The 23,644-nt window shown below is 40.1% G+C and overlaps 1 long non-coding RNA gene across 3 annotated transcripts in view; it reads left to right on the top strand.

The window, feature by feature from the left end:
* Window positions 1-20,617, top strand: part of LOC142104033 (uncharacterized) — a 163,849-nt gene extending 143,232 nt beyond the window's left edge. For all 3 annotated transcript variants that reach the window (XR_012679501.1, XR_012679499.1, XR_012679500.1), the window contains exon 6: window positions 20,161-20,617. This is a non-coding gene — a long non-coding RNA (uncharacterized LOC142104033). The remainder of the gene's footprint in view (window positions 1-20,160) is intronic.
* Window positions 20,618-23,644: the final 3,027 nt, after the last annotated feature.

Raw genomic sequence — 23,644 nt, 5'->3', positions numbered from 1 at the left:
GGTTCGGCTGAGAGACAGCGGGACTCCTCTCTTCCTGCAAAATTAGCATTCTGACATTTTGAGCTGACAGATTCTGGTTGACGTGCCTAAATCACACAAAATAAATCACCCTCTGTGCTATACATCAAAATAAATGCTATCGCTCATCATTTATTAATAATCTACTGACAGCAGAAATTAGCATCTGTGAGCGGGGCGACTGCAAACTCCCTTCAAGATATCACCTGGATTCATCCCTTGCTAGGATAGAAAGCGGCTGGTGATTAATGCTGCCGGGGTTCATTTAATTTTATATTAATGGAAATAAACTTTGTTAAAAGCAGCTACGGTTCTGTCTAAGGCTAAATAGCACATTTATCACCTCTTGGGCTGCCTGACTTGACTCTACTCTACCCAGGTGCGGAGTCTGATGGAGCAGGTGGTCTTCGCCAGAAACCCCCGCAAGGAGGTATGCAGCCTCTATTCTGCAGGTCGTGGCCCCCTGGGAGAGTGTTAGTCGAGACCTGTAGGACGAATCCGGATACACGAGGAGCAGGTCAATGGTGGTAGATGGAAGTAAGGTCATCTGTGGGGTGACTGATGGCCTCAGGGGGCAATTGAGCAGATTACTGGATAGTCTGCAGACAGGTAAGTAACCGCTGTGGACAATGGAGCAGGATGCTGGATAGTCTGCGGACAGGTAAGTAACCGCTGTGGACAATGGAGCAGGATGCTGGATAGTCTGCGGACAAGTAAGTAACCACTGTGGACAATGGAGCAGGATGCTGGATAGTCTGCGGACAGGTAAGTAACCGCTGTGGACAATGGAGCAGGATGCTGGATAGTCTGCGGACAGGTAAGTAACCGCTGTGGACAATGGAGCAGGATGCTGGATAGTCTGCGGACAGGTAAGTAACCACTGTGGACAATGGAGCAGGATGCTGGATAGTCTGCAGACAGGTAAGTAACCACTGTAGACAATGGACCAGGTACTAGGCAGCCCAATGAATGAGGGACAGAGATTATAGTAATAACCATCAGGTCTGTGCATGGGCAGACCCAAATCCAAGATGGTGACTGCGTGGCGAGGATCGCGGCTTTCACCCCCGAAGAGGACAATGACAGGAACCATGTAAGCTCTCTAGACCCCAGCTGGGGGAACAGCGGGTCCGGCTGTAACAGCACTAAGCTATTATTATTGGTCTGAATTTAATAAAAATCAAGTAATATTCAATATTACATCCAACGATATTCTCCCTCTTTTCCTTCTTTACACCCATTTCTGGTACCAGTCCCTACTTTTCTCATTCAGCGCATTAGGAGGTACAAGGTGTCGATGACAAGACAACTAGGTATCGCATCCCGCATTGTGAAAGTGTTTCAGAATGGTATATGCTTATCTGTAAATGAACGTAAAACGCACCTAAATATGTGGACCACTGTCCCTGTTTTTTTTTTTTTGGGGGGGGGGTTTATGCGACTGTGTCCCTTTCAACGAAGGCCAGTGTCAAGCACACATTTGCTCTGGGACAATTCATAACATAACTATTTCTGAGTCACATTCATCTCAGTTTCAGCAGTAAATAGACAGAGGCCAACAGCTATAATAAGAATTAATGGCAGAAGTCCACATATCCCAATTCAGGGGCACAAACCTCCAATTTTCAGCCTTAATAATAATCTTTGTTTGCTGCTCAGAAACAGCCTGATGAAAAATGATTTGATGAATACCTTCATCTTCTATCTATCTATCTATCTATCTATCTATCTATCTATCTATCTATCTATCTATCTATCTATCTCGTATTTATCTATCAATCTAGCTAATGGGTTGGGATATAATTGCAATGTCCAGGTATTTGCAGTTGATAGAGATTTAGTCAAAAAGACTCATTGCTATAATAAAAGAAGGAAATGTGCTTCCACAAACTATCAGTTTATGGGGTATGCTCACTTATGCAACTAGAGTATTTAGGGTTGTTATTTTCACTTCTTTTACTAAAAAAAATGTCTATTTGTTCTTGAATTTTGTTAGTTGCAAGGTCACATTAAAGGTGGATAAAGGTCTGACATCATTTATCTGATTTTAGTCTTTACATCACAAACAACAATTTCAGTAAGAGGGTGTACACTTTTTATATCCATGAAATACCCAGGGGCAGATCAGTGGATTGCTGGGTGCAATGGGAAAATTTGGGAGTGAAAATGGTTCCAGATAGAGTCTTCCATGTGTTGATGTATTGTATAGTGTGTGGATTAATCCTGATCTTATTGGAAGATACTATATATGTCTATATATACTGAAATGATCTTCTTTATGTACTGAATTTTACAGACATTACACCTGACTTTGTGCAGCTCTACAATTAGTATTGCATTAATACCTAATGTATTTCAGTACCACCATTTGGATTAAGCCATTCTAACTAACAGCATAATATATACAATATCTGGTGTAATACCAGCTGAATAATCAAATATCTTATTGGGATTAACAAGAAGCTTAAGCTCTGTATCTGTATATTTAAACGTCTTCCTTTGGTCCAAAATATTCCATCTAATTCATATTGTGCTCCTGCTATTGTCTCCACAGATTTTCCATCTATCCTGACATATAATTTGTTCTGTGACTTTGTGTCCGGATAGCGCGCTATCTATATACTGACCTGCTAAGTCTAATTTCTCTCGCAGATATCAGATGAAATTGAAAAACTGACTGGGGCTTGGTTCGTCCCCCGGGATAAATGTTCTATCTCTTGACGGGTTTATTTGTTACTGGAATACGTCTGGCTAAAACGTGGTCATCAAAATACTGGCGATGCAAGGAGACAAAGGGGAAATATACACACGTAATATACGTCTGCAGGGGCGCACGCAGGATTGTCGTGGGGGGGTTTCCCTCCCCCTGACCCCCCAAAAAAACAAAAAAAAAAACACACGAGAGAGAGCTGCTGCGTTTCGGCAGCGCTGTCCTATACAGCAGCCGCGGCGGTGCTGTATACAATACAACACCGCCGCGGACGCTTCTTTGACAGCGCCGCGGCTGCTGTATAGGACAGTGCCGCTATGGTGACCACTTAGTTAGCGCAGGGAGGGGGGGTTTCTGGAGACTGGTCTGTGATACCAGGGGCTGGAGAGGAACGAAATGTTCAAAACTGCTCCGTCAAATATTTGTCTCCTTCCGCATTTACCCACGAAACTTTGAATTCTTTGCCGGCGTAATCTGGCGTTAAGTATTCGTAGTCCTACCCAAATGTACAATACAGAAGAATTAATCCACCACCGTCGGTCCACCTCTATTCATAGACCATAAATCCTGTGAAATGAAAATCTACAAAACTGCACGGAATGGTGCAGAAATTTCGTAGATAGATGATTGCATCACTGATAGGGCTGCAAAAATTGATATGAGTAATTTTGCTGCAATTTTACCCGTCTCTACCAGTCCTCCATCCATTGTGTGATTTCTACCATAGGGTATGTTATGGGTGCAGCAGGTGTTTTGAGTACATTTTAGTCCATCCAGAAGTTAAGAAACTATTTGGTCATTATCCAGCTGAAGTATCTACATCTCGCTGGGTTCATATCCTGAATTTTTATTTTTTATGGCCGTCTTAAAAACACAAACTCTCTAAAGCTGGGTACACACTATACTGTTTTCGTCCAATAATCGGCTCTAACTGCCGACATACGACTGCTCATTCAAAAGTCGGGTCAGTGTGTGCAGTGACACGATGGTCGAAAGTCTGCCCAAATAGACGATTATCGCCTCATTTGGTTGGTAGTACCGTTTAATATTTTCGTTCCAATCTCGTTTCCGCTGTGTAGTGTGTATAAACTTCCGACCGATCCACGACAGTGAGTACGAAATTACAGTCATTGCTCACGACAACATGGCTGTAAAAAGTCGCTAAAGGGACGTCCGCTCTTCCCTTTATCGTTCTAAACAAGGCTAGTGTGTATGCAGTCCATGGACCGAGCGATCGGACCATCGATCACATGTAAGATCGATCGGCATAAAAAGTTGGTTGAAATTTCTGTAGTGTGTACCCAGCTTAAGTGCAGTGGATGAATTATATGGGAAAGTCACGAAGGCCTCATACATTCTCGCTAATGACTTAGAGATAAGGCCGGTTTTCTGATGAAGATGATAGAAGACTATAAGCAGTCAGTCTACACTAGTAAATAGAGATAAGTAAAACGTTCCAGTAAAGTTCACATATTGGAATTTGGAACTAAATTGTTGTTTACAAAGTTATTTTTGAAAAAGACAGTGTTAGAAAACAAAGCAAAACATTAAAATAAAAAAAAAGTGAGTAAAATAAAATATATCTGAATCCGTTGGCCCAGATTGAGAATCCACAGTTTACCAGGTACAGCTAAAAACACACACAAAAAAGACCTCATTTTTAAAACATTTACAGGAGAAATGTTAGTACTTTGAATTTAGAAACCCAACATTTTTTTTCCAGTCTGTAAAGAGAGACAATTTGCAAGAAGATGGGACAACTATTAGTCAATGACTGACCCTCTTCATGGAAATCAATATCTATACTGACTCCTGCAAGGGTAGGTAGTGTTTACTAAATTGTGGAACAGTGGTCATTACTGGGTTCTGGGGTTTGACTTCCTATTTTGTACAATGTGATGCTGCACAGACTGCTTTATCATAGTGATAACACTGAGAAAAGCTTTAGTCGTGGTATGAAACATTAGTTGGCTCAGTAGTCTAGTCATCTGGAGCGCCATTGGCTATAATAATGGAGGCTTTAGCTCATGTCCTCGTGTGGGAATCTTCTGTATACTTTGTTATGAGCCAGGTGACGACATTAAGAAATAAATTATCTTTTGATCAAAGCTTAATCCGACCCAGTAGACTAGAATTCAGACACTTAATTGTTTGCGTTAATGGAGGCCTTGGTTCACATCTCCAGTCAGTATGTTGTGATTTTGAACAGATTAATGGACTTGATGAGAAAAGTCTCTCCTCTTCACTCAAAGTATAAAGTGGGTCAGTGGTCAAATAATCAGCAACTTCGCTGGAAGTGATATTGTACCAGGGTGGGTTACAATAGAAATGACATTGAGAATTTTCTGACCATTCAACCATTAGATGGTTGTGTCGGTCTAGTAGTCAAAAGCTTCACAGGCAGCGGTGGTGGTGGTCCTGATCCCAATCCAGATGTAAGCTCACTTTTAGTACTTTGTGATGTTCAACCAGGCTGGTTTATGATCAGGAAGACATTGGCAACTCTCTTCCTAAAAGGGCCAGCTTGCTGAGTGGTCTAACAGTCAGGATCTCCATCGGTGGTTGTAGTGGAAGCCTTGGTTGAATGGCCCATGCAAGCATCATTGTAGTACCTTGTGATGTTGCACCACAATGTTTGACATTAAGAAGACATTATGCAAAGCATGAGATGAGCTAGTGGTCTAGTGGTCAAGAATTTTCCTGGCAATGATGGTGGAGTCCATTGTTTGAAATATCATATTAATTTAATTTAAGTACCTTGTGATGTTACACCCGACAGACTGAGGATATTGAGAAAATTCTATCTACTCATGAGGTGCTTCAGTGGTCTAATAGGCAAAGCTTCATGTGTAATAATGGTGGAGTCAGGAGAAGCATCTCTCTAATTTCCCAACAACTAAGATGGCTCAGTGGTTTCACAGTCAGGAGCTTCAGCAGTGAAAATACCTCTACAGGCTGTCTTTTAGGATTTTGTGATGTTGTATCAACCTTGTTTATGATATTGATGAATTTGAGAAACATTTCTCTCCTTCCTCAAAGTAAGACCCGGCCTTTGAGCCTCAAACCTCTTCAAATAGCCTCTCAGCTCTCCGTCATCTTTATCATCAACCCACCGGAACGTTGTAATATCACTGAGGCAGGCGGCACATCAAAGCGACTAATAGATTTTATTCTCCGTAAATTCAGCTTAGTCTCCATTGTGAGAAGACAGAGAGTGCACTTTAGCTGCTTCTTAGTTGTTAATTAGATGTTTTTACAATTAGTTTTTAAAGGGAATTGAAGTGTAATTAAAAAATCAGCCGGGGGATTGACTTCCACACTTTAAATGTAATTATTACATTTTAAGAATGTTCAATAATAAAATTATGATTTAAAACAAAATTATATACGGTCTTATAAGGCAGGGTGGATTTCTGGATCATTTCAGATCTGCTACCTCTGGAGACTGGATAACGCATAAATAATGGAGCAACATAACCTTCACTATTATTACAATTGTTCATTCAGCCGTTTACCGCTTACGAGGATGTGAAATGGGAATTAGCCTTTAGGAGTCTTGTTTACAGCTGTTGGCTAAATAGCGAGCGGACAGTAACTTTATTTGCATGCATTATCTGCAATTATTTTCCATTTTTCAATTATAGCTAAGTACCCCGGTACCGTGGCTGGTTTGCAGGAAAACCGTCCGCGCAAATAATGTTTTTAATGTCCCTTTTGAGGCACCTGTGTGACATAGACATGTTATTAGATATGTCATGTAGAAGGGTCTATCATGAAATATGTTTTGTTAGATGAGAATACACCCACTTCATTTCAGCTTCTTTTTATTTTTTGCGATTATTCTACAAATTAGGCCATTAAATCAGAGATGACGTTTTGGGAGAATTTCAAGCAAATCGAGGTTCACTGCGGAACAGGCTGTTGTGCAGAAATGCATATTTTAACAATTAATACTATCACTATTATAATTATTATTATTTATTTACATATGGCCAGCATACCCTGAAGCACTTCACAGTTGGTGAAGAAAACACAGTAATAAAACAGACAGAGAGGTAAGACCTCCCGGCTCATACGGTTATAATCTAAAGGGAAATAGGAGTGGTCCAGCTAGATTGCAATGGGAAAAAGTATTTAGTAGGAATGCGTAATCCAGTGAACAGCAATTTTAGTTGGGGGGCAGTAATCAGGTAGAATATTTTAAGGAGTTGAAGAAGGAATTTGATAAGCTGCCAAAAGTGGTGAACTTTCAGGGAACGCTTGAAGCTTTGGAGGTTGGGGAAAGCCTTGTTGTATGGTGGGGGGGGGGGGGGATTCCACAGAGTGGGTGTAGCCTAAAAAAAAGTCCTGTAACCGGAAATGGGAACATTTAATGAGTGTGGGTAAGAGACGCAGATCTTGTGCAGAACAGAGGTTTTGGTTTAGGAGATATTGTAATATAAGTTAGGAGATGTATGTCGGTGCAGCAGTTTTGTTGATGATCTTGTTCAGCATCCCGGAGGAAACACACGCAAACATGGGAAGAACATACAAACTCTGCACAGATAAGGCCATGGTTGGGAATCGAACTCATGACCCCATTGCTGTGAGACAGAACTGCTAACCACTGAGCCACCGTTCTGCAGAAATAAATAAAAAAATAATTAAATCTTTTTTCCGATTCTCCAAATCAGGGCTGACCTATCCGGTTAGTTATTGTGTTGAATATTGATCAAGGGGTTGACTTGTGTTTAACGAGAGAGCAGATATTTGTCTGGTGGTGTCTCAGACAGGTGGGAGACCCTTAATAACTTGCTATGTGACCCTGTAACACTCTTTAGGGGGGAAGGTGTCATTTGAAATATTGGACAACCAATGACTGATACAGCTGAGGTTGTCACATTTTTTACCAACCGGCAATCAGAACTTTCAATAAGAGGTTTAAATTACTTAATTAGATGTAAAGATACATTACTGATTAATATATACCCTCTGTATTGGAACAATGCATTCTCTTTTGTAGATTATATGGATATTATAAGATTTATAAGATAATAAAACACAGATAAGTTAATATAACCATAGTTTCAATTATCATGTTCACAAGAAATACCCCAATCTACAAAAGTGATTTTGACATTCATTGTAATATATGACTTATAACAGTGTTCCTGAACTTAAAGTGAGTTTATTACCACTCATCGATTATAACAATGTATTACTTAAGATCATAACGTTATTAACACTACTGATGTATAATATAAGTGCAGTCTAGCCGTATTTATCCTACAGTTTGTTTTCCCATATCAAGCGCTTTATGCCTAAATGATATAACGTAACAGACAGTAATTAGATTCCAGTTGACTATTTCGATCATTAATTGGAATTAAATCCTTTTTCTTGTCAGAGCTTATGCGATATTCCTGTTAGGTCAGGTCGGATAAAGTTAATTGAGATTATTTTAGAATTAATTGTAATGAAGTTTGACCTTGAATCGTATTAATTACTGACCTTACCATATACAGAGGCACATTCATAACTAGAAATATTTAGTTATTTTTACATATTTATATAAAATAAACCTAAACCCAATAAAATAGTCAGCATTGTAAATCAGTGAATATTTCCAGCTATCTAGCAACTCTGACATTTGCCGGAAAGATCAGTGGCCTGATAGTATTATCCTGAGAGTATTAATGGGTCAATCTGGGCTCCAAAACATTTGTCAAAAGGTCAGCTTAGACACGGTCACCCTCTGCTGACCTCATTAGGGGTGATCGTCACAGGCATAATAACTTTGTGTATTGTATACTGAGGCAGCTGTCTAAGGTAACATATTTTTGGGGACAGCAAAATATAGACTTAATGAATTCAAGGAATGCAATTTCCTTGCATAACCCCAGCTCATAGGCAAACCGTGGGAGGGTTTTCTAGTGCCTGGAAACCCCCATCCAAGCCTGAGGCACTGTATAATTGAGGTGGCTGGACCCTGCTCCCGCTTCACACGGCTCTGCTTGAAAAGGGCCGCAGGTGACTGCTACCGTGTTTTCTCTGTGTGTCTGCCGGCCGAGACGGGACTCGTGTATACGGATGCTTCGGTGATTGTCTAGCAGGCTTACCTACTCCATCCGGATATTGCTGACTCTTTGTTAACATCTCTCCGTGCACGGACTACCCGCTGGGAAAGCTCACACTTAATATGCTGATTATTTTATACTCCGAGGTAGGAACATCTATGTTTTTATTTAATAAATGTTTTTAGCTACTACCTAAAAAGTATACCTCTCTTTTTCTTACATCTATCGAGAGGTTTTGGAGAAGAAGTGAGGAGCGGAGGTCTATATTTTGAAGTGCCAATTTTAAAGAATCTACGGTGTAAGTAGATTGAATTGTGGGGCATCCCACACTATATATCTACCAGGACTATTCCTATATATGGTGTAACATTGATTATAGAACCAGTTCTTCTAGTCCTAAATATCGGGATTGGAGATTTTAAAAGTTATTATACAAAAGTGATATTTAACATTTTTTACTGTTGTAACATACAGTATTACACTATTGTATATTCTTTCTCTTTCGCATGGTATGTTCATCATCAGACAATTCCCTATGATCGCTTGAAAGAATTTGAACACTATACCATCAACCAATATAAGTATTCTTTTCCGTTTTATATATTCATTAGATTTACTCTACCTATTTTGTATGGGAAACCTCAGCGCAAAAAAGTAATTTACCAATAATATTTTTTCTATATGTGATTTATACTTTGGTGTAAAGTTTTAATTTTCTGATTTGCAGCAGTGGTATATGTAGCGCTGTAAGGGTATTATATACTTTATTAATTATATAAAATGTTATAGTGCACGCTTATTCCATACAAATGTTTATATTAAGTTGTGTAAGAGATGAAGATTTTGCCGTGCCAGATACTGGTAGACCTATCCCTCATTTCTGCTGTAAAGTAGGGACTGTACTTCGGACTTTTCCAGGGTTAGAGCAGAAAGGTGTCCGGCAGAGAATGGACATAATTTTACTCACTTCTTTACCATTTTCATGTTTGCTGTTTGGTCATCAGTGATAACCGCTTCATAGGATTATTCCCGTAGTATTCCTTAAAGGTGAGCTTGTGCATACAGCCAGGGCCGGACTGGCCATCTGGCACTTCTGGCAAATGCCAGAAGGGCCGATGGCCAGAAGGGCCGGTCCGCATGTCCGCCGAGCAGCAGCACCCTGCGCGCTGCTCGGCGGACGGAGAGTCAGTGACTGGCGACTATGTGAGTAATCACATGGGACGGCACCACGCCACAGGCGCCGTCCCATGTGATTACTGCATAGTCGGCAGTCATTGATTCTCCGTTGGCTGACCAGCGCGCAGGGTGCTGCTGCTGCTGGATGTAAAAAGGTAAGTGTCTGTGTGTGTAAGTAAGTAATAGTGTGGCAAACAGTGGGGCTGGCAAACTGGGGCAAACAAACAGTGGAGGAAAAACAGTGGGGCTAACAAACAAACAAACAGTGGGGCTAACAAACAAACAGTGGGGCTAACAAACAAACAAACAGTGGGGCTAACAAACAAACAGTGGTGCTAACAAATAAACAGTGGGGCTAACAAACAGTGGAGGAAAAACAGTGGGGCTAACAACCAGACAGTGGGGCTAACAACCAGACAGTGGGGCTAACAACCAGTGGGGCTAACAGTGTGGCTGTGGGGCTAATTTTGTGCATGTGTGGCCCCATGTTGCTATAGTGTACGTGCGTGTTTGGCCATGTTCATATAGTGTGCGCGAGCGCAGTATTTTAAATATAGCATGTGTGTGCGTGCGCGCAGTATTTTAATATAATATGTGAGAGAAGGGAGGATCTTAATATAGTGTGGGAGGTAGGCTATTTAATGGTGGAGTGTAGGTGGGGGCTAATTATTTAAGGTGAGGTGAAAGAACCTTTAATTTAATGCTGGGGTGGTTTAGGGCTATCAATTGAATATGGGGCTGATTTTGGGGAGAAGGGCTATTTATTGAATGTGAATATAAATTATTTATTGTCGGGATTGGTTGTGGAAAATGGCTATATTTATTACATTTTAATGCTATTTAATGTATTGCTGGGACTGTTTGGAGGGAGGGAAATATGTCTTGAGTAAATGGGTATACTGTTAATTTTATGTTGGGGCTGGTTGGAGGGAAATTGGTCTACTTAATTAATGTGAATATTATTATTGTGGGGACTGGAGGGAGGCCTAATTATAAAACGTGAGTGCTATTGTTTTAACATTGGGGCTGGTTGGAGTTTTCTAAATCTCATGTACCCATTTTTTTTTTCAAAATAGGGCATCCAATATTCCAGGTTCGAGACAAGAATGAACTGAGCTAAAGAAACCATCTGCTACAAGTGGTGAAAGTGACCAAGACAGGTAGGAGAGAGCAGGACAGTCTGCCAACTGTCCTGAATCTGGTAGGGCAGTCCTGAATTTGGATGACTGTCTCCCTTAGTCAGGATTTGGTCCGACTGCAAGGACAGTTGGGAGGTATGTCCCGCTTCACAACGTACTGCTTGTGAAGGCAACGCTGTGTGCTTCTAACAGTAGGGCCTGTGTATTTGTCTAAAATGCTAAATGTAATGTATTATTATAATGTATGTATCAATGCCCCATGTTGGCCACACCCACAACACAATGAGGTCACGCCGTGTTCAGCGCCACCGCTACGCGGCGGCACATATTTTCATTCCTGCTGGAACTGAGGTGGGCCTGTGTACCTTACCTCCAAACAACACTAACCCTTCCTCAAATTGAAAACGTTCCCCAAGACCTACACAGAGAACTTTTATTCTTCTTAGCATCTTATCTCTGGATAAATCAATCTTTCCGGAAATAAAACTGATATATAAAAGTAAATCATTCCAATCATATTTCATTTCCATTGTCTTTTGTGGCACAGGCCAAAATCAGAGCTGTTTATAGATTCTGCGGTTATGTTTAGTGTATATCTCACTATGTTCTTGTGTATTTTAATTTTGTGGGGAAAACCATTAAATTTCACGGTTTGAAATGAATACCACAAGGACTAGTAGTGACCCTGGTTATACTCAATGTATTATTCTGCTGGAGCCCAATGTCGTGGTAAACAAACAGAATTTAACCAAAAATTATTAATTAATTCTTACTTTAAATCAATTCTAAGCAAAACATGGTTATATAATTTATAGAATATGGAGATAATTTACCTCTATACTCAGGGCGTTTTATTGCCACTTTTATGAATCCCCCCCAGTAGAAAAGACAATTACCCTCATTTATCGGTGGCTGTATTTGACATTCTAATGGTGATAGGAAACATGGACTTTGTTATATCTTTGGGAAGAGGAAATTGCAGTTAAAACAATTACTTTAAGGGGTTTTTTTGACCAGTGGTAACTTAAAGCATGTCTGGGGTCATTTATATAAACAAGTAATACATTGCAAATATAAAGCTCTATAACATAAAACGTTTGAAAAGGCTCTGAATGGGGAGGGGCTTTGCAACTTTCTGTTCCAATGTTTCCATTCGCTAAGTTGTAGTTCCTCCAGGTAACTAGTCAAACTATACTCCTAAGCATGCGCTGACTCTGAGCTAGTGGGCGGGGCTACAGAAGCAATATATTGCTGTTGGGAGGAGGTGAGGGGAGAACATGAGGAGATTTTGTCTATTGCCTGGTAAATAAGAAGGAAGGTTAAGAGAGATTCTATGTATGTTCTTTCATATGTATATCGCATTCTATGCCTTTAGCATCCCTTTAAAATAAGGAATAATTACATTTTTAATAATTAGGAGGAACTGAAATGGGAAGCATAATCATGACCTTCTAGGATTTTGCTTCTGTTTAAATTCCTTCAACCTTTAAAGTTCATCTGTCTGTTTGAATCATCAGTTTTCTGATTTAATTGTACATAAAAATACAACTTTCCCACACTAGCCATTAGTTTCAGAAAATTGTACTTTTTACCCTGTTGGTCACCTCAATGCTTTTAGGTGACATCCTCTTTTATCTGTGCCTTTATGAAAACCATTCAGGAGGCAAAGACAACACACATTCTAATAGTGTAATAGCTTTGGGGAGAGGAAAATATTAGAAAAAGTTTCTTTAGAAAGTGCACAGTGACACATATCAATCACTGTGCTCTTCCTCCTGCAGTAACTGTATAAGAAGTGTACCGATGACTAACGAGGGCAGTAGAGGAGATATTAAACCCTCTTCAGACTTCTCTCCCTCATGTACAAAGGCCCTCTCCAACTCCACTGCGCCCTACATCTCCAACCTCATCTCCATACATACTCCCTCCTGCCCTGTCCGGTTGACCATTGATCACCACCTTTCCTCAAAAGCCTAGAAGTCCTTCACTTAACCATTTCACCATGTAGTATACCTCATCCTCTTTCATCCTCCATCTCTCCCACTCTTGCTTCTTGCCCTCAGATCCCCTTACATTGACTCAACCCCATGTGTCAACCATTTGTCTTCCCCTTTCCCATTAAATTGTAAGCTCTGGTGAGCAGGGCCCTCTTCCCCCCTGTTCTCCTTACCTAGAACTTTTGCTCACCAGCTACACTGCGCACCTCCTCCTTGGGCTCTCTGCCCATTGGCTCCACTCCTCCATTGTCATCGCACCTCTTTCAGGGGCTCTAAACCTGTTAGTTGCGCCCACGCTTATGGGCACAGGTTTCAGTCTGCGCAAAATAAATACCCCTTGTACCCCAGTAGCTGTGTTGAGAGTTGCAGTGTTATTTGTTTACTGTATTGTACTGTTCTACCATGTACGGTCTTGTTGTTTGCCCTCTGTACGGATCTGCAGAGAGAGGATATTAAGTCTTTTTCCCTTGCAGAGGCGGGCTGGGCCGGGGGGCAGGGGGGCATCGGCCGCCCCCTGATGCAATTTCTTCAGATTTTTTTCTGCTGTCATCAGATGTGGCCGCGTCAGCGCACAGGCGGCCGCATCACATGACAGGGGATGCGGCCACGTCATCATTGACGCGGCCGCATCCCCTGTAATGAGATGCGGCCACCTGTGTGCCCCCCTGCCTGCAGCATCCCAGCCCGCGCCTGTTCCCTTGTATATCGATTACTTCCATTGTCTGTCACTGATGCCCTTTTCACAGAATGAATGCAGGAGGAAGCAGACAGTGATTGATCTCTGTGTTCTTCTGCGGTTCCTCCTCTAATATTAGTATGAGGTATGCTGGAAGGGAGGAGAGGAAAGCTGGAAGTGCAAAGCGAACAACATCCCTACCCCCCCCCCCCCCCCCCCGATAGTTGTCTACCAACTGTACCCCTTTTTTTTCTACCACTTCATCTCATGGTTTGAACGGCCTTGTTATTAACAGATCAAGATCCTGATTTTAAGATCCTATTTAAAGCACATTTGACTTGTATCTGTAATCTGAAACCAGTTATCCTTTAGCAATAGACATTAGTTTGTGCATCAGGCTCTCAGCGGACCAAGGTAGCTACTTGATGCTCCCGGTATTAACACTGCAACGCCAGGTGGGGGAGCTAGCAAGTCATTTTCTGACCCCAGAGCTGCTCTAGTTTACAAAACTTTCTTGTGTCAGTTTAATATCCTATAACTATTTATTTAGTAACAACAAACTTGAGCATTCCTCGCCATGCTCGCAACTAAATCAGCTTTAGACAGATTTCTATTCATTCTTCTTATTGTGATTGTTTAAATCAGTTTATAGTTGAGATAAAGCAGTAAGCGGAATGTCTGGATATTGTGAAGAATTATATATAATTTATACCCATATGGGTATATAATATATGCAGGCGCTAGGACAAGGAGCCACTAATCTAAGCCTCCAGAAGATTTGGACGGCGGAAGGACATAGCCTATTCTTCTCCTTTCTAACTGTTCCCCCAGATTAGCATATCAAATTGGATTTCATTTCTTATTTAAATGAGCTAAACTCTTTAATACGCCCGTGTGCAGAGACGACTATCTGAGAGATTTCCTGAGACAGCTCTGTGTCTGGCAGGGAAGGAACTGTCAGTTCTTTGCAATCTCTTATATCTTCAGGGTTCTCAACTCAACTTTACTCATCAATTCTGCTTAAAAATTTAATTTAGCCCTGACCTATTTTTACATATGCCAAATAAGAAACAGATACGTAATCCCTTTACATCCCAATCTTATTTTTCTGTCTGTATTGCAAAAGTCAGTCATCCGTTCTTCAATTTTTTAAGCTTCTCTGAGAGCATTGTACTTCCACGGACTTGGAAAATGGCTTTTGGTATAGTTAGACTCCTACATGTTTTTAAACTGAAATCTATAATGTTTTCTTTCATTCATAAGAGCCACCTTTACAATCTTTTGGGTGCTTCTAAGGAAGCCCTACCGACCGTCATTACCTGCGATCATCTGTGAAAGCAAACTTGCCTCTTTCACGCCCCTCAACCTCCCGAAACATATGGAAGATATATGTTGCTATCCAGCCACTGAAAAGGTTTTGTTGACAAAAACACAAACTATCAACACAAAAAAGCACATTAACACTATACAAGGTACCTATGGACCTCCCTTTAGTATATATTGAAGGACAATCCAGTTTATCTAAGGCTCCCAACTCGGCAACTCCGTTCTGCACAAGATTTGCGTCTCTTATCCACCCTCATTACATCCTCCCATTCCCGGTTACAGGACTTTTTTCGGGCTGCACCCACTCTATGTAATTCTCTCCCTCGCCACAATAAGACTTTCCTCTGGTCTACAAACTTTCAAGCGTTTTCTGGAAACCCACCTCTTCAGACAAGCTTATAATATTCCTCAACCACCCTCTTAACCTCACTACATTACCTCATTACCATCCGTTACACAATTTCACCCAAGACAACCACCCCCTGACCAACATTGTTGTGTGACAGGATCATTTAGCTTATGAGTCACTTTTACCTTTGCAGTCTGGCTGGACCGAAATGCAAAATGTAGACTTAACCTCATGTGTCAAACTCCCATTGTCTCATAGATTGTAAGCTTGCGAGCAGGACCTTCTCACCTCTTTGTCTGTTTTACCCAGTTTATTTATTAGTTTACTGTGTTTTTTCCCAATTGTAAAGCGCTATGGAATATGTTGGCGCTATATAAATAAATGATGATGGGTACCCCTACAGAATATTTCTCCTCATGCAATATCATTAACAATTTTTACTAACGACAAAGTCCCTATCAGCCGATTCATGTGTACACACTATACACATTTTACACAATTTACCTTCAGATTTGTGCTCTTCATCTGTCATAACCATCGGCTGAAAAGATTGTGACTCTGTAAACTCTATGGAGATCCTGATCCTGATGCATGCACACTGCAGAAGTGGAACAAAATCGTTCCATCGTTGAACAAGATTTTTTGTCTGTTTATCAAATCAAATCAAACCATATAATGTGTTTTGGAACAATAATCATTCATCGTTGAAGCGTACACCCTAATGCAATATCGGGCCGAACGGTCGTGTATCGTGTGATTGGCACAATCATTTCTGAAAAACCTATAGTGTGTACCCAGCTTTAGTCTCCCCCAATGAAGGAAAGGATCTGTCCATACCTCTCCCACAGAGCTGAATAGAAGCAATTCTGTAGAGCTCTATGGGAAAAGCTGTTTGATACAACTAAAATCATTAACTCCATATTGCAGATTATTTACAATTATAATAATGTTTTCTAGATAAAATATGTGCAATAGACTCTGTACACCCCTGTCTAACACTGTCTACGGTAGTAATAAGTATGCAAGCTGCAATCTCTTTCCCCGGCCCAGTGATTAACGAGGTAATGGAGGTAACGACCGCGATGCAATATTTGGCTATTTTAGAATCAGTGATTTTTATCTGTATTCTGACTACAATTCTCATTAAAGGACGGAGGTTTCATATTCTCCTCGTCCCAGTTATTTCCTCTGCATGGTAGAAGACATTCACACCCAATTAATTTCTGCTGAACGGAGTCTATTTCGGTAGATGAAGCATATGGAGACTAAGATTTGGAGGTCGTTCGGAGTCCTTCAGGTGTTTTGCTGCTGAAAACATTGGTCTTAGAAGACAGTTCCCCCTACTTCAGCGCACAAATTTACTGAATACACGAGACAGGAAGGTGTTTTCTTGTGTACTATAGTTTAATCCAACTGTTGTTACAATGTGTGTACTCGGGGAATGAGCTGATTAGATTTTTATTTTAATTAACATAACTATTAAAGCAAACAAAGGACACAGGTAAATTTTGGACATGTAGATTTGTCTATAGCTGGATAGAGAGATATTTTTTTGTTGATTTATGAGCGTTACATTGTAAGCAACTCTTAGGGAAATAGATTGAGGATGTCAAGAAGCCAATAAATCAATATCCGATTGGCCACACATGTAGGGTTCCTAAATTGAATGAGATCTAGGGGTAAATTTATCACATCAGCTAAAAAGGAAAAGTGGAGTTGTTGGCCACAGCAACCAATCAGATTCTAGCTATCATTTTGTAGAATGTACTAGGTTAGTTAGCTAGAATCTGATTGGTTGCTTTGGGCAACACCTGCGCTTTACCGTTTTAGAAGGTTTGAAAAATCTAATTGCCAGTTGTGATATTGTAGCGTTTGTGGCCAGATTTGCAAAACCAGCTAAGTAATGATTTTGATGGGTAAAAAATAGATGGAATAATCATTTACATGGCTTCCTTTTTGTTAGTAATAGATCACAGCTCTTTAAAATAAGACTCCCAGTATTTTATACTTATAACCACTTGTCCCATTCATATATATATCATGTAGTTACTTATTCCCCAATTTCATTTCTAATAATCTTTTTTTAATTCACTATATTCCACAGTATTTTCTATAGGAACAGATTATAGCTTGATATCACTTCTAGCAGATTGCCTCAAAATATTTGCTACTTATAATTATAGTTCTCACCCTTTAGAAGTTTATCCTACTTTATTTTCACACTTAATTCATCATTCCTTTCATTTTCCCCGGAAAAGGAACAGTTATTCACTCAATTTACTCAAAATTTAATGCACATTGCTTCGTTCTTATTTCATTCTGCGTATTTAACTTAAACATTGCATGTAGGACATTTGCAGCTTTGTTTTGCATTTTATACACAAACAGACATTTCCGTCCGCGTGCATCTTGTACTTGCGACTCCTTACGCTTAGGCGTAATGTGGTAGGGAAGCAGGGACAAACACAGGATTTGCAGAGGGGGGTTTCCACACCACGCCGCCAGTGGGCATGACCAGTATGCATGGGGCGTGGCTATAATTTTACACAGTGCTTGGCTGCTCTCAAACTCTTCCTATCCCCATAATATACACGGGCAATGCTGTGTGCTCTACTGTTAGGTGCACACAGCTTTCCCTTTTCAAGCAGAGCCGTGTGAAGCAGGTCCAGCCACCTCATTTATACAGTGCCCCAGGCTTGGAGGGGGGTTTCCAGGCACTAGGAAACGAGTAGAAGTAGTAGGACTGTGTGACGTAGGCCTGTTAGGAGGAGCACAGGATTAGGAAACTTAGCTGGGGAAGCAGGTCTGAGGGTGCGGACAACTAGGACAGGAGATGCAATATTAGAAGGAGAACACAAAGGAAGTGGGCCCTTGTCGTAAGAGCTTACATACTAAATTGAAGGGGGAGTGGAGGTGATAGCAGAGACAAAGGAGTCCGGAAAAGGACTGATAGGCTTGAATAAAGAAACACATTGTAAGGGCAGGCTTGAAGCTCTCTTCAGGACATTTACTGCATACATAACAGACAGGGCACAGTTAATTTCTTAATCCATGCGATAGATAGCTCAGGTGATATGGAGACGCTCCGTCAGCACTGTGTGCTAAAATTTTACTTTCCTATCAGGCTCTCAGAGTATAATTTGGAATTGTAGATCAGCCGAAGAGCATTAAAGTCTTTATTCCTAAACTCCGAGCACAATTCATACATTACTACATAGCTTAGCGTCTCTCTAATGGCCTCGGCAGATTATTTGCTCTGCCATCATTTCCCCGGACGCATAAACTTCTCTTACCCAAATGTCACAAATAGAGTTGAAATCGCTGAGGAAGGACAGTGCTCTGCATTACATTTTGTAGGAGGAATTAAAGGGAAAATAGCGATCCTAATGTGATGGGGATCTGGCTAATAAAATACAGCAACACGAGGCAGCTGGAAATCCCAGTCTTTCTCTAGCCAAAATCTATTGCCACAAGCCTGAGATATCGACGACCTTTCCATGACGCATCGCCTGTGCTGATTGTTTACAATGTATCACTACAGTGTGACCGAGAGAGCTTTGTACATATGAACAGGTTGTCTGCAAATGACAGCCATGTACAAATCACAATGTCCTGATGAATATGCCCCACTCTATGCAGTAAATAACATTATTTAAAGTGTGTTCAGGGCAAATGCTTATTTAATGCAATCGGGGTTTCGAAAGCAAACTATTTCTTTTTTGCTTACATGTACACGGCACTAATGGGCATTGGGACGTGTGCGTTGTAATTACCTGAGTGTTCTCCCTAATAGGGCACTTGTAGTGGAATGTGTCTATAAATATTATATAAGGTCTAAAATAATAATGGCTGTGAGTGCAATATATATATATATATATATATATATATATATATATATATATATATATATATACACATACATACAGACAGTTAAGCCTGTACACTCATCCGTTTCAAGATGATAATTGCATGCTTGACGTTGCAGACTTTGAGATGCCTACACCTGTGTTCAAGCAGGATGGTTAATTTCCCTAATCTGGCCGGTTACTATGCTAATCAAAGTTTTATTTAATCAGAATTTCAACATGATTCATACCCTAGAGAAAGCCGTATAATTGGCTGATGATCAGGGCCAGGTGAAGATAGCAAATGATGATGATGATGATTGATGATGATGATGAAGGTCTGCGATACTAATGAACTGCATGTAATTGGCTGCTTATGATCGCACCGCTGTACCGGACACAATAAGCCACCGGTTCTGAGTTGCTCGGACCTTAAGATACATATAGCTCTACGTAAATACTCATTTGTTTAATGTAAATTGCGCACATTTTGCCCCCATCTCTGCATCAGCCCCCAATGCGTAGACATACACAATAAGATATGTATTCATTATTTCTGTGTTTCTCTTTTCCTTTCTCTTGTTTTTGTTTAAGAAAATACATTGAAACAATATTTAGCTACATAGAAAGTGAGGTTGATATTAAAACCTTTAGTCATTTGGTCAATTTGCTCATATGTTTTCCCTACTTAATAACATTGGATGTAATATTTGATTGAATGTGACATTTTGTGTACAGTATGTTCCAGTATATTTATATTATGCCGAGTTACTTCTGCATGAACCGAGCACAGTGTTGTATCTTGTAATTCTCCTTATATAACCCCTCTGACTGGCAATTCACTAAGAGACATGTTTTCCATATACAGAGCTGTCGTGACTTTCTCCCGTGCAGTCCTGATTTTTGATGAACTTTTTACATTGAAAATTGATTTTATTAAGATTCAGCCTCATCCAGCACCTGGGATAGCAGAACAGGTAAGAACTATATAAAAAAAAAAAATTTAAGGCACCATCTAAAAAAACTAATTTTGGCCTGGCTGCTGTCTGGTCAGACTGTAGTGATGATTAAAGCATATTTCACAGAAAAACTAGGAACCTTAACGCTGGATGCAAGCTTAAATGTTTTGATGAAAATATGAACCAATACCTTACATTTCTATTGTACTAGATATGCACAGATTTGTACTGGTAAGAACAAGTGCTTATTTTCTAGACCTGGCTCACAATAAATGCAAAGGCCTGTTTTGTGAATTAAGCTTTAAACAGTGTATCACAGTGTTATGCCAGTTTTCAGAATTTGGAGTCCTATGCATATCTATGTATATATATTCCAAGTGAAAGACATCCTGGCCAGTCCTGTCAGTACTTACTAATACATAATAAAAATATATATATATATATATATATATATATATATATATATATATATATATATATATATATATATTTTAACATATATAACAGTTGCACAAATCTGTTTATGGCCCACTGGGAGAATTCCTATATATGGAACAACAACCGTTTCCTTGATAAGATCTTGGGGTGACATTGGTGTACTTAGAAGACATGATATGTAAATGGACTGGTGCCAAGAAGGAACTACATTAACACAAACAATCTGAATCTCCAATTTACAGCCAATACTGGCCCCATCAGAGTAGAGTTTCTAGACCTGGAGATCTACGTTACAAACAAGATAGAGACAAAAACCTTTCTGAAAAAGTTGATTACAATTCGCACATACCTTCATGCAGTAACCATCTCAAAAAATGGCTGGACAATATTCCTACAGGGCAGTTTACCAGACTTAGAAGGAACTGCTCTAGTCTTGACCAATACAATATATAAATATATACAAGCAGATATACCGAGAAAAGGGTTTCTTGAAAGGGAATATGAGAAACTTTTCTCATCGCAAAAAAAGAAACATCTAAAACAGGACAAGGAACCCTCTCGTTGATTACAAGACGTAGCCACAACTCAAAAGAATTTGAAAACATTATTAGGAAACATTGGGGTATTCTACTGGATGAGGAAAAATTGGAGGATTCTTACCAGAAAAACCCAGATTTATTTACAAGCAAGCAGACAACCTCAAAAAATAGACTAGTTAAATATATGGTACCATTGAAAAATGGGGGACTGAAAAATCCTGGTTAGATGAAAACTACAACGGGTTCTACTATTGTAATAGGAGTCATACTTGCAGGATCAGGAAACAAAACAAAAGCAGTTGTGCACTTCAAATCTAATGTTACCGGAGAAGAATACACCATAAAAGAAAGATTATCATGCGACACCACAGGGATAGTATACCTACTTGAATGCCCCTGTGGAAAACAACACATAAAACGCACCATTAGGAAGCTACACACAAGGATCTCTGAGCATTAAAAGAGAGTTTGAAGGACATAGTGTCTCCGAACGTTACTCAAGATACCACGAACATGATCCTTCCTCTAAGATACATTGAGATAATCAAATTACCTAAACCTTGGAGAGGAGGCAACTACGTTAGATAGATCTTCTGTGAAGAAACACAATGGATTTTTAATTTATAATCCCTCTCCCCTACAGGCCTAAATATCAATTTTAATCTGGACACTTTTCTCACATCTCCTTTCCTTATTTTTCCTTTACTCTCCAGAACCGTTCTACCCACCTGCTTGTTGTAACCATTAAACATTCTGACCTGCTGCTATCGACAACACATTAGTCCTCACTTACACCGTCTCCTAGTGCTGCCCTTGTGTTTAAGGAACGGATCTCTATTATATTTATTAGGTGATCAGTTTGTTAGTTCACATATTCACACTCAGTATGGATCCTTTATATCTGGACCACTATATCCACTTACGTTCACCTGCCCACCTGTATTACCTGCTAATTAATTAACTATACAGGTTACTGTTACTTTATACTGCACTACAGCCTGCAACAAAGGACTCACAATTGCTATTTTCTTGAACTATGGACTAGGGTTAGGTCTTCATATTGAACCTAATTAGCCTTCAAGTGACATCAAACTTGCTGTTTCCGGCATACCCATCCAATCTACGCTACACCTGACCGTAAAGGTACTCGATCAATTGAATTTGCTCCCCACAATAGCCTGGATTATATATAGTGGCAATATGGATTATTCAACCGTATAACAGCCCTGAAGAAGCCAGCATTTGAATGGTGAAACGCGTTAGTTTGCATTGATTCTACATTGAGTTTATCGCACTAATCCTTTACTCACTCGCGGACCTTGGTCTTCCACTTTGCTTTCCCCCGCTAACCGGAGTGGCTGCTCTCACCACTGGGGCTCATGCAGCTAGCCCCTACACCCTGACTGACAAAACCCTGCCGGTGTATGGGATCATCATTGCCGAGACGTAACATCATTGCCCACATCCAGGAGTGGAAGCAGTCATCACTGCAACTCCAGGTGTAACTGCTGGATCTACATCGGCACCTACTACAGGTCTATTGCTAACAGGCACTTCAGTCACCCCAGCACGGCGGTAATAATCTTGACAGCTGCCTATTGAAGGGAATGGACGGACACAACATTAACACAAATAGAAAAGCAACTGAAAAAGATCTGCCAAACAGCGCCTGGCATCAACATCCCACCAGATGGTCTTTACATTCGATTGAGGAATTATTTTGGGGAACAAGGAAACGTTGCCTCTCGGGTTGAGAGGTATTTAATGTTCCTGTGGGATAAGAACTTGAGACTTGCGTAACATTCTGCAGAACGTCAGTCATTTTCTAATTCATCACGTCCTGCACTGAACATCTTTTGACTACAGCGTTATTGAACCATCTCTAATTAGACCATGTTGAACTTTTCTGTGTCCGTTGTAGACTTCCTTGGATTATTCTCAATAACATTTATACCTATTAGGTTTTATAGGAATATACTTCTTACACTTACTTTCGATTCATTGATGTTCTATCGTTGTTTATTTTTACCTTTTGTGTGGTTAATAAATTGTTTATTGCATTATAGTTCTGTCCAGAGCAGACTTATTGCTGATTTATGTATAATTCTACAATAAATGTCTTTATTTACATAATCTCTGTTGTAAACTACACTACAGAGTAGTTGGAATCCCCCTACCCCCTTTTTTTCTACAATGGCCGCATGTTAGACATCCACATTTTGGAAGCACAGATTACCCACCCTACTATCTAGTGTACAGTACTGACTGGGAAGCTCCATGCTGATTGTGGAAGCAATACTTGTACCAAAGGAATTTGATCACTTCAAAAACCAATAGATATTAAGAAAACTAGAATGTAATGGTTAGGTGAGCTTTGGGACAATAAGAAAGATTTGGCACCATCTACAGAGACTTT

This window comes from Mixophyes fleayi, chromosome 10 (genome assembly GCF_038048845.1).
Source record: "Mixophyes fleayi isolate aMixFle1 chromosome 10, aMixFle1.hap1, whole genome shotgun sequence".
In the NCBI taxonomy this organism is placed as follows: domain Eukaryota; kingdom Metazoa; phylum Chordata; class Amphibia; order Anura; family Limnodynastidae; genus Mixophyes; species Mixophyes fleayi.
This window is presented reverse-complemented; position numbering and strand designations above follow the sequence as displayed.